The 12,255-nt window shown below is 43.9% G+C and overlaps 2 non-coding genes across 2 annotated transcripts; both read right to left on the bottom strand.

Annotated features, from left to right (window-relative positions):
• Positions 1-11,372: 11,372 nt before the first annotated feature.
• Positions 11,373-11,445, bottom strand: TRNAR-CCU (transfer RNA arginine (anticodon CCU)). Its single transcript has one exon. It is a non-coding gene; the product is annotated as a tRNA-Arg (tRNA).
• A 461-nt stretch (positions 11,446-11,906) lies between these two features.
• On the bottom strand, positions 11,907-11,979 carry TRNAR-UCG (transfer RNA arginine (anticodon UCG)). Its single transcript has one exon. It is a non-coding gene; the product is annotated as a tRNA-Arg (tRNA).
• Between the last annotated feature and the right edge of the window lie 276 nt (positions 11,980-12,255).

The raw sequence follows: 12,255 nt of genomic DNA, 5'->3' as shown, positions 1-12,255 counted from the left end.
ATTTGCCAAGTCTTCGTCTATCACAAATGTCATACTGACAAGCCATTGGTTGGTTAAAACTAATATTGTCAAAGGAAAGGAGTGAGTTCCTGCACTTGGCTATGGTGGATGATCTCCAAGGAAACCCGTAGTACTAAGATTTGCTATGTAGCCAATAATCATGCATAATGCAAGGCATATAAGAATTCACAAATACTCATGAATTAATGGGGTGTCAGTGAGAAAAAATATAAAATGCAGACGGGAGGCACTCTTATGTACAGTAAAACTTTACTTTTAATCAGTTCATAAAATATAGCAACAATATTATATATCAAAAGAACAATTAGATAAATAAGATAGACAACATAATTGTTAGAATGTTAGACATCTTATAGGACGCCGTGATCCGGCACAGAATGTGTATATACTAGATGTGAATATGTAGAGAGGATTACATATAAAATTGTGTATATACACCGTGACCAACATGGCAAATATGTAGCAAAATATATTAATGCGCAAATTTCCCTCAAATTATTGGTACTGGCAGAGTTCCCAAAAACACGTGAAAGTGTGGAAAGGGCTTGCATCAAATGTGCTTGATCTCTACTTTCCACCGTGTGTCATGTGACACAGAAATGTGGTGCGAGCACCAGAATGCACAAAATCAGGTCAGTTTCAAAGGTATAGTGTGTATCTGATGTCAGGGAAATATTGATCCTAACCTGGAGAGTAAACCCTGATCACACTGATACCAGATATCTACCTTCTTTTTCCATTTCCTGTATCAGTAGTGGGTCAATTTGCTGGTGCCAGGATGTAAGGGGATTTGCTGTTTCATGCAGGTTTTACCGTGACTGGCTTTTATATATTAAAAGTTACGTTTTACACTACATAAGAGTGCCCAGCCACAGAGTTTAATATTAATATTCCAAAATGTAAATTAGAAAAAAAATATTGAAGACAGTGTACCTGCTAGCAGACCATTACATACAATCAATTTCCCATTGCTTGTTAAGTAGATTTGTCTAGTGTACGCCTATAATTTGGAATAGAAGAAGTTTGCAGAGCTTATTCCACCAGGAAGCCAAAAACAGCAAGTATTTCACCTCATCCAAATTAGAAGACACTATAGTTCAGAGGTTCCCAAACTCTGCCATTACAGCTCACGTTTTAAGGATATCCATGCTTGAGCACAGGTGACTAGTACCTCAGTCAATTTGATTTAACCATCTGGATTCAAGCATGGATATACCTAAAACATGGACTGTAATGGTGGAGTTTGGGAAACTGCTATAGTTAATTGAGCCAAGAAATTTGCTGTCTGAGAGAAATTCAGGGCTTTGTGATATGCTGCCATGATGTTCAGTTGAATATGCTACCCCAACATCTCTTGTTTTCCATGTTTCTGGCCACGATTCGCTTCACCTGACTCTTTGTGAGGCTCATTGTAGCCATTGTTAAGAATTTATCCCCCTCCCTTACCCTCCCCACATTTACAATAGGGAGATCACAATAGCACAGTGTAAAGGAGTCTAACAGAATGGAAACAGAAGATGATGGTTTCAAATGCATGTCTATGAAATAAGGTTTATGCATCCCACTTGTAATTGTTGTGATCCACATGTCTTACCTAACCGAATGTCTGTGCGGGGGAAGCCATAGAAAGAACCACAGGGCAGTAGACTTCACAGTGTCTTTTCTTCTGGTCAATCAAATACATTAATCTTTCAGTACATCATGAAGCGTATTTAATAGGTTGTTAAAATCCTTCTAGTTTTGCTTCTGATTGTGGTGTAGTAAACAACCAAATTTGTAATCTCTAGCGAAGTGTCTTTTAAACTGAATTGTACATTAAATGTCCTTTTTAGCATGTGAAAAAAAAAAAAAAAAACCCACATTCCGGCTTGTCTTAACCCATGACTGCGACAGGTCAGTGCATCACACAAGACAACCACACTCCTCTCCTGAAAATCTCTGTGCTGCTTAGAATAGTGTAATTATTATCTAAACCAGTGGTTCTCAACCTTCAAGGTTTTGTAACAGGTCATGTTTTGAGAATTTCTGACCCAGCAAAATAAATGAGCTCACTTGTGCATGATTAAAGAAATCAACAAAACCTGACCTGCTGATGGCACATGAGGACTGGAGTTGAGACCCCTGATCTAAAGCTTGTTCTATCTGTGCCGAATGCTTCAGAATGTGGTTAACAAAAGGGTTTCCCAACTAGAGTCCTCAGGAACTTGAGTAGTGCATGTTTTACAGATGGTCTCAGGGGTGTCAAGGGGGATGGGGGCGAGCGGGTGCTAACCCAGGCCGACTGGAGGGGCCCAGGTCAGTGATTGCCCACTGCTTTGCCAACTACGGCTGGCTGTGCCTATATAGCTGCACAGCTGCAGCAGCACATTGGGCAATGAGAGAGCGGAAACTGCTGCTGCAGCAGTCTCAATGCCTGATGTGCATTTTATTAAATCTGAGGCAGAAAAAGACACTTTGAGTTTGCTATAAACTGTCTTTTCCCCCCTTATACACAGTTCCCACAGCAGTAGTGCCCCTAATACACATAATGCCCACAGTAGTAGTGCTCCTAATACACATAATGCCCACAGTAGTAGTGCCCTTTATACAATGCCAACAGCAGTAGTGCCCCTTACACATAATGCCCCCAGTGCTAATGACCGCAATAGGAATGCCCCCAGTGCTAATGACCGCAATAGTAATGCCACTTACACACAAAAAAACCCAAAACAATACTTACCTTAAGCCCCGCTCCTGCGTCCGCTGCCATCCGGTCTGCCTGGCTGCTCCTCACAGCTATGGGAGAGATGTCATGATGTCTCTCCAATAGAGCACACTGCGGAAGTCTGAGGTCACAGTGAACTCCAGCATCCGGCTGGCACTGTGGGGAAGGAGCCGGATGCCCGCTTGTAACAAAAACGCAGCGGGCGCCTGCCAAGTGGAGCCTCCTGTGGCGCGGGGCTGAGGTGGGCCGGAGGAGGCGGAATTGGTTCTGTCTCCAAATAGACCTAACAACGCAGTTCTGCCCCATTTTAACCCCTGCCTGTGCCAGCTAGAGCATTGGCGCTTCCACTCTCCCATTTTTGAATGGTCACAGAGCGTGCAAAAGGTGCATGCACCCCAAAAACGGGTTGTGGCCACACAATAGTAACCCAATACAAATTACATCACACAGTAGTGCAACCTTATTCACATTACACAGGGCTGCCATCATAAATTGTGAGCTCCCCCCTCCCCGTATTTGTGCAATTCCAGCCATGCAGTCTCTCCAGTTCCAGCGAGCCCCTCTTCTGTGTATCCATCCCTGCCCCCTTCTCCAGTCCCAGACAGCCCCCACACTTATCTTGTTTTTGTTACTCTGAGACCTACTCCCCATGCGATGCAGCTCCTCTCTTTTAGGGGCACGGTGTACAGATGGGAATGTGGACGGGTTGCGAAGTGGGTGGGCAGCGGGATTTGCAATGGGTTTTTTTTTTTTTAAGATAGACAGAATTGGAGAAACGGTGTCACTCATGGGTACTTTCATGTTAGACTTCAAACGACGAACAGTGTCTGTGTTCACTTTTATCAATAACATTCTTGCTAAAAGTCCACACATGGACACTGTCGTTTGAAGTCTTACATGTAAGTACCCATGAGTGACGCCGTTTCCCCAATTCATTCATATTTTTTTTTTCTCTCTCTCTGTGTCTCTCTCTATATATATATTTTAAATAGTATATAACTTATTCTGTACAATTTACTCCTCTGTTTATTTTTGATCTTTTTTTTTGTAATGCATCTCCCCTTTTTTTGGTGGATTTTTAATTGAATTTACCCCTTTGACCCATAAATTCCAATAAATTTATTTTATCTTTTTTCTATAAAGAATTTTTTCATTAGAAATTGTTATTTAAATGATAACACTATCCTCTAGGAAGAGGGTAGTATAGTAACTAGCTCTAAAACATCATAGGTACATCACTGAGTTTTAATATATATATTCTGCATTGGTTTATTTTTTTAAACACTGTAACACCTAAATTGGAATATATTCACCGATTATCCTCAAGAGAATATCTGGTACGCATATAGAAGGGTTACCTGTTGTATGTCTACCCTAATTCACTTAATTTACTACACTATTAGGCACATTTTCCTCTCTCCCATTTTTCAGATTCTATTTAGCTGTCTTGTTCAAACCAGCACCCTGAGGAGAAAGCTGCCATCTCTTATACACGGAGAAGTGTGTTTTCCATTCACTTTTTCTAAATGGACACATTTGAATACTATTTGGCTTACTAAAGTATCAGGAAGCGCCAGGTGCCTAGACTATCGTTTCTCATATATATTTATTTGAGCAGATCCCGCACTCACATCTACATCAGCCACAACATTGGGGTGCATTCCAGCCAGTTCAGTCCCATCCAGAGCCAATAGGCAAAATTTAGGTATCCAAAAGGACGCACTCACCAAGGAGACATTCTAGGTAATTTTATTCCAGCATCACAGCAATATAATGGTAGTAAGTTATAGCAGAAGCATATGGATAGCAGCGACGTTTCGGTCCAATCAGGACCATTATCAAGCCAGCAGCATAGCACACCAACCTTTGAGCATATTAAAGACACAGCCTCAGCCCACAGGCTTGATAATGGTCCTGATTGGACCGAAACGTGTCTGCTATCCATGATGTAGTAAAATTACCTTGAATGTCTTCTTGGTGAGTGCGTCCTTTTGGATACATATATATATATATATACACACACACACACACACACATACTGTGTGTATAAATAGAATTTATATACACATACATATTGTGTGTGTGTGTGTATATATATATATATATATATACACACATACATACTCCCCAATTATTGCTTCAGATGATTCCTATGTGCCACAGTTATAACGGGGTGATGCAGGTGCTTTAACTGCAGCTGTCCGGATGAAGGAGGACAGGAGTGCAGTGATTGACCGGAATCACCACTGCCTGGGAGGAGCTGTGTGTCGCCACATCATCTCCACCCCATTCTGCAATCTCCGTGGCTACGAGGAGCTGCTGCGCATGCGCGCAACCCCCTCTACTGAGAGGCTCTGTTCTGAACTCCAGTGAGGAGACAAAAATCTCCGTCTCACAAAAAAATAAAATAAAGATAAAACCTTTCAGCAGTGGTGATGGATCAGCGGGCAGGGGGGTTTCTAGGTACTGAAATTCCCCTGCATTCGATACTGGGATTGCGGGCAGGCCCCCCTCTCTGACCACTGTGACCGGGCCCGGGACTCCAGTCCCCGTCTGATGGCGGCCCTGACAGAAAATCACAGGATAGTGTCCCTTATTCACGTTACGTCTCAAAGTACTGTCACTTATTCACATTACACAACACAGTAGTACACCTTTACCTTATACACATTACTCCTCACAGTAGTGCCTCTTATTCACGTTACATCACACAGTAGTGTCCGTTATTCACATTACACCATACCATATTGCTCTTTATTCACATTACACCACACCGTATTGCTCCTTATTCACATTATACCACATAGTAGTGCATACCCTCCAACATTTCACAGGAAAAATCCGGTACAGGGGTGTAACCACATACAAAAGGGGATGTGGTTACAGATAAAGGGGCGTCTCCATGAGTACTGTACATGGGAGCTGGAGGCAGCTGGCGCTGGCTGGTTTAACAGTCTAACTTCTGTACAGCGGCGCTGGCGTGATTACGTCAGCATCAGTGCTGACTGCACTGCAAGAACCACAGAGGACGGAGCAGAGCCGTCTGTCACTCAGCAGCACTTCGGGAGATTGTACCCACCCGATAAAGCCCGTTTGCCGGCACAGACCTTTAAAAAAAATGGTACTGTACCGGCTAAATCGGTATTGTTGGAGGGTATAGTAGTGCCCTTTCTACACCTTAAACCATACTGTAGTGCACCTTGTACAAATAGTGCCACACAGCAATGGACCTTACACATTATGCCACACAGTAATGCCTCTTACATATTATGCCACAAATTATTACACCCCAACCTCCTTGCACCCCCTGCACAGCACTCACCCAGTAAATAAAACTGTGACCTCAGCCTACCTGGACTCTGCAGATATTGAAGCATAATTGCCTACCCTCCCAAAATGGTCGTGAGCCTCCCGAAAATGGGCTGTTGCTCCCGACCCCCCTGGAAGAGCGGGTAAGCCTCCAGGCCTGCACAGCCCGCCTGCATACCCCCGCCAGCATCCGCTCACCCCTTGTTTAAGTGGCTGGCTCTGGGAGCTGATGATGCAATTCGTGCCGAATCGCATCATCGTGACTCCGCCTCCGGCTACACAATGCAGATAATCTTCGCATTGTGTAGCGGGGCCGGGCCCGTGATCGTGTGGTCAATCCCCCGTCCTTTCCTCTAAATTGCATCACAACCCACTTCCCCCCCATCAATGTGCCGAGCTGACTGCCTCCTCCCGGAAGAGGCAACCAGATTATCGGCAAGCCTGTATTGAAGTCGCCATGCTTGTGCTCGTCACTCTATGCTCATGTCGGCACTATGTGTCTCCCTGTACATAGGCTCAGCCTGCTGGACTCCACAAAGGCCCATGGGAGGTGTAGCTGCTGCTGCTGGGCATGCGAAGGAGCCCTCCACCAGCGGCCATTTTTGTTACTGCCCGCTGCCCCCACTGTGTCTGTTCCCCACTCCTGCTGCGTCCGACTCTTTGAGCTGCTGCTCGATCTGAGATGAGAGCTCCGATCGCGGCAGGGCGGCTAGAAGAGAGTCGCCAGTGTTGTCCGCCCGTCCCAGTTTCGCCGCTGCCCGCTGTTAAGCTGAGCCAGCCCTAGGCTTGGAATGCATGCCCCTAGGCATTTGCCTAGTTTGCCTGTGCCTAGGGCCGGCTCTGGCCCTAAGCAGTAGTAAGCATGCTCACTTCGGTGTAGCACTGCAGTGAGTGGTGTCTCTGGAAGCTTTCAAAATGTTGCTATGGGCCCAAAGTTATATTCATGCCCCTGATTGGTTGAAAGGCATTCCCCAAGCAGTGAACACATCTTAAGCTAGGTATACATTAGACGACTTGCAAATGATGTGATGTCAGCAACGATTTCCTTTGAACTCCTGGACAAATAATATAGTGCATACACACTGTAATCAGAGCCAGCTCCAGGGGTCGGAGCACCCTGTGCCGGCTCTATACAGTGCGCCCCAACAGTGCGTGTGGCGAGGCCATGCACGGACGAAAATGGGGGTGTGGCCTAATTACCATAGACCATGCCCCTACGTGACATAAATTGGCGGTGTGCCCGCATGTTACGCCTCCAAATAACGTCAGGCTGGGGGGAGCCTCACTAGCTGGGCTTCCCCCAGCCCCTCTCCCATCACTGAATGCACACAGCATCTATTTAGACAGGGGTTCGGCACCCCCAACCTCCCGATTTGACCACCCGCGGGCCACTTCGGCCCACGGGTGGAACAGCGAGACACTACTGTCCCGCTGAAATTGGGATGTTGGGGACGGGTGCCTCCTCTATGGGTGGCGCCCCTTTTCGATCGCACTGGTCGAACACCCCTAGAGCCGGTAATGAATCTAACAAACGATCAAACAAACAGTAATCTAGAGGTTAAAAATAAAAAGTTAAGATGAGCAAAAATCCCATGTTTTGCTATTAAATTCAATGCCTTTAAAATTCCAGCTTAAACACACGGGGAAGCGGCAGTTTTTATAAGCCGCCGCTTAGTAAGCAAACGACTGTGACAGCAAGTATCAAACGAGGACGATGGTCTGGGGCTCTTTTGGTGGATCCTTATTCATCGACTTTCACATAGTTACTGGCACCCTGAGCCAGAAGGGCTACCATAGCATTTTGCTGCGCCAAGCAATACCCTCTGGTTTACAGCTAGTTGGTCAAGGGTTCTTCCTGCAGTAATATAATGACCTAAAATATACATCCAGGCTATGCCAGAACTACATTTTAAGGAAAAGAACAAGACAGTTGGCTTCGACATAGACAATTCCCAATGAGCTGTACAGAAAGGTGCAAGCGAAACAACTTACATTTGTGGTAACGTCTGCAACAGCGGGATGTAGTCGGTATCCCGGCGTGCGGGATGCCGACGTTCTAAATACCGGCGCCAAAATCCCAACAGCAGGGCCCGTAGCTAGGGTAGTGCAGCCGATGCCATCGCACAGGGCACCACAGGGCAGGGGGTGCTGTTTGGGCCTGTCAAATTTCTGTATATTATCATTCTTGCTTGTGGCTTCCTCTTATTTCATCCCCAGCATCTCCTGGCCTCTCCTATCTCTTCCCTGGCCCTTCCCCATGAGGCCATAGCCCTTTCTGGATGCATTATGTCCCTTTGAAAAATGAGGGGGGGCACCAATGCTCTTTCTGGCACAGGATACCAAAAACTCTAGTTACGGCTCTGCCTGACAGCATCAGGATCCCGGCACCAGTATCCCGACCGCCGGCATCCCAAAGGTAAGTATCAGCAGTTAGGGGAGGGTTAGGGTACGGGGTTATGGTTAGGCACTAGGGGGAGGGTTAGGGTTAGGCACTAAGGGGGGAGGGTTAGGTTTAGGCACTATGGAGGGAGGATAGGTTTTAGAATGGGGGGGGAGGGGAGGTTAGGCTTAGGCACTAGGGGGGAGGATAGGTTTAGGCACCCAGGGAGGGAGTTAGGGTTAGGGTAGGGTTAAGGTTACTGCTAGCATACTTACCTATGGGTGCGGGGATTCTGACAGTCGGGATACCGCTGTCGGTATTCTGACCAGTGGCATCCCAACCGCCGCCAATCCATACCAAACCCGCAACAGCATTGGCACAAACTTGCCAAACAATATTTGATTTCCATTGTAGAAAGGACGCCACAAGTGTGTTCTGCAGTTATATCTGCAAAAGGTGGCTACTTTGTTGACTCAAAAATCTAGATTCAATTTTGTTAAATAAAATGATCCTATGATTTTTTTTTTATCTGCAATTGTTTAATTGTTGTATGCTTTCACTTCAGAGTACTTTGAGACATTAAACTATGTACATTTCAATATCTGGAAAAATGGGGGTTTCTTAAACTTTTTCCGGTAGTGGGATGTAGTTAGGATCCCAAGAGCAGAATGCCGGCTCTCAGCATCTCGGTACCGGAATCCCGACAGGGGTGAGATTGCCGGCACCAGCATCCCGGCGCCTGCGATCCCAGCAGGTAAGTATGAGGGTTGGGGATAGGCACTAGGAAGAGGGTTAAGCTGCTGGGAGGGAGGGTTAGGGTTTTGCAGCGGGGAGGGAGGGTTAGAGTTATGCTGCGGGGAGAGAGGGATGGGGAAGGGTTAGGGCTAAGTTACCTTTGGGGCATTAGGGTTCTGACTGTCTGTATTCTGACCCCCGGGATCCTGACTGCCGGGATCCCGTGCCCAACCCGTTGAAGTAGGTGCTAATCTCATCCAAAAAGTATTATTTCGCTCTTATGCCTGTCCAACATCGCGCATACATTGCAAATGACTGTCCACTCTGTGAAATAAAAATGCGTGAAATTAAACCTACTTTTTTGACTTGCACTCTGATAAAAAAAGACCCCATTAAAATGAAAAGGATTGTAATGTAAGCCTATAGTGTTTACCTTTGTTATTGCACTAGAGATGGCCATCGGTAGGTTAAAGATTGATGATCACCAACGATTGTACCATCAGTGGCTAACGTCGACAGTATGAAGCCATCGACTGGGAAGCATCAATGATTTCGCCCATCAATGGTCATCCCTGCTTTTTTATTCAAGGGGCAGCTGACCAATCACAGTTGGGGCAGGGCTCAACGGGTTGTGTCAGGAGGCAGGGCTATGCTCCATGTCCCGGCTCTAGGTAAAAAAAACAAAAAACGTCAGGCTCTGTGCCATCGATGGGTGGAAACCATTTGTTTTCTCCCGTCGATAGCAAAAACATCAACCATCGATAGTTAACCATCAATGGTTGTTAACCATTTGGACGATGGCAAACCCTAGATTGCACAGAAATTTCTTTAGTTATTCCAATGACAAAAATAAATGAGGTCAGTTTATGGCTTGTGATCCAACAATTTTACTGCATTGCACATGCTCTGATTTATTTATTACATTTTTACATTCACAATATGATTTAAGAAAATTGGATTGTAATGTGTGCTTTCTTGTGTATTGATGTGACTGTACAGAAATTAAACTGCTTATTCAAAAACACTTCGCCAAACCTTTACACACAACTGCTACAGCAGCAAAATATTGTAAATGTAGTAATACACAGTATGCATGTATACTATCATACACGTCGGATCCAGAGACATTAGAGAACAATATTAAATAATCCTTATTACTCAATGCACCATTAGTTGGCTGGTACTAATTCATATGCTCAAAGTGTACCATGAAATTAATTTTAAATATTGCCAGTTTTTTCAAAGATTGTATAACGGCAGCTCATCATGTATTTATAAATGTCTAGTGCCAATTATGTGCCAATTATGTGCCATATTCAATTCGGAGGGAAAAGCCATTTTTCGCACTTTTTTTTTGCAAAAATTTTGTCTGAAAATATATCTCCGTATTCAATTCCATTCCGTTTTCGTCTATGTGAAAAGTAAATGCACTGAAATAGGCGAAACTTTTTCTCCACAGAATAGCAGGAGAAAAGAAGTGCAAAATGTATATTTTGGGGTGCAGATGTTGGGAAACCACTCAGAACCCTTGGTACATCCCCCCAAAGGACAATTCATCCAAAAAATAAAATAAAAAATTCCAGGAACACCCCAAAAAACGCATTAGAAATTTGGGGCGAAAATGAAAAAAGTGGAGGGACAACTTCAAAAACGAGTGAAATAAGCTTCAAGGGGTGCTCTAAGAAGGGGCCAAGTTTTTGGGGATTGCAGGTGCTTGTATGACGGAGAAATTTACTTTTTTCTAAAACTTTATTTTAGAGACATTAAAATATGCTGGTACCCATTTTCAAACACCCCAAATTTGATGGAACTACTTATTTGCTTAAAAAAATACGGCTTTATGCCATTCTTCACCACTATTACCAAGACGCCAATAGCAAGCATTTACCACCACTTAAGTACCCTAACTAATTAAATAAGTTTTAACTGCAGAAAACGTTCCAGCAAATATAGTTACCGTGACTGTGCACTATACCTTGATCTATACCATGAGACTGCAAGGCAGAATAGCAGCATAATGAAAGCGTCATTTGTCATGCACCAGCAGGAATCTATTACGTGCTTAAACCATCAGGCAACGATATAATATCGTGGAATAATAATATGAACTCATCTTAAATCAATTTAAACATATACAGTAATATATTTTTTTAAAAAGCAAAATTGTTGCGCAGTTAATGCCGGTGTTTAATATTTTGCAGAGTATGGAAGCAAAATTAAATCCACCCCAGATGGGACTCGAACCCACAATCCCTGGCTTAGGAGGCCAGTGCCTTATCCATTAGGCCACTGGGGCTGTACACGTTTGGTAGTTAGTATTTGTGTATCTGACAGTGAGGTAGTCTGTGTGTCATCGACAGAAAAATAGCTTTGTGACTGAATAGCAGACTATGGGCGTCTTCATTCTTTTATTGCATCTATAATATGTAGAATGAATCAAAATCAATTTAACTTATATTCTGATGATACTACAGAGTAGACCATATTGTTTCATAATGTATTTATAATCGATGTATTTAGTGAGAAATAGCTAAAAATAAAGCTTGTGATCTGTAAACTGTACCCTCCACAATGAATGCAATAATGCAATCCAGACATAACCAAATACGTGCATACAATAATGCAATCCAGACATAAGCACATACGTGCATACTTAAATAGAATCTAATTGAATACATTAAACAAGATGAAAACCATTTGGAAGTCGTAAATACACATTTTACAATAAACCACACTATTTAACTGAGAAAAAAAAAACGACCACGAAGGGACTCGAACCCTCAATCTTCTGATCCGAAGTCAGACGCCTTATCCATTAGGCCACGCGGTCAATGTACTTGGTTGTAACAAAAGCACATAAGCAGCTGCAGCACCACCTATGTGTTACGCTGGTCATAAATCTGTGACATTTTCAAGAATATATTTTTTTTATCCTACATAGGACAATGACATTTTATCCATCCAAAATTAAGGGACCTATGTCTTATTAATCGCTGCACTGTTGCGAAGGAATTCTCATTTTGAATAAAAATATCCTTACTATCTACTAAGTATGTAACTCTCAGGGACCGCAGTAGCAAAAACCGCTGACTCTGCGAGTTACATC

The sequence above is a fragment of the Taudactylus pleione genome, unplaced genomic scaffold (genome assembly GCF_031769625.1).
Source record: "Taudactylus pleione unplaced genomic scaffold, aTauple2 ptg000290l, whole genome shotgun sequence".
NCBI lineage: Eukaryota > Metazoa > Chordata > Amphibia > Anura > Myobatrachidae > Taudactylus > Taudactylus pleione.
The sequence above is the reverse complement of the archived record's forward strand: the minus strand, read 5'-3'. Positions and strand labels throughout refer to the sequence as shown.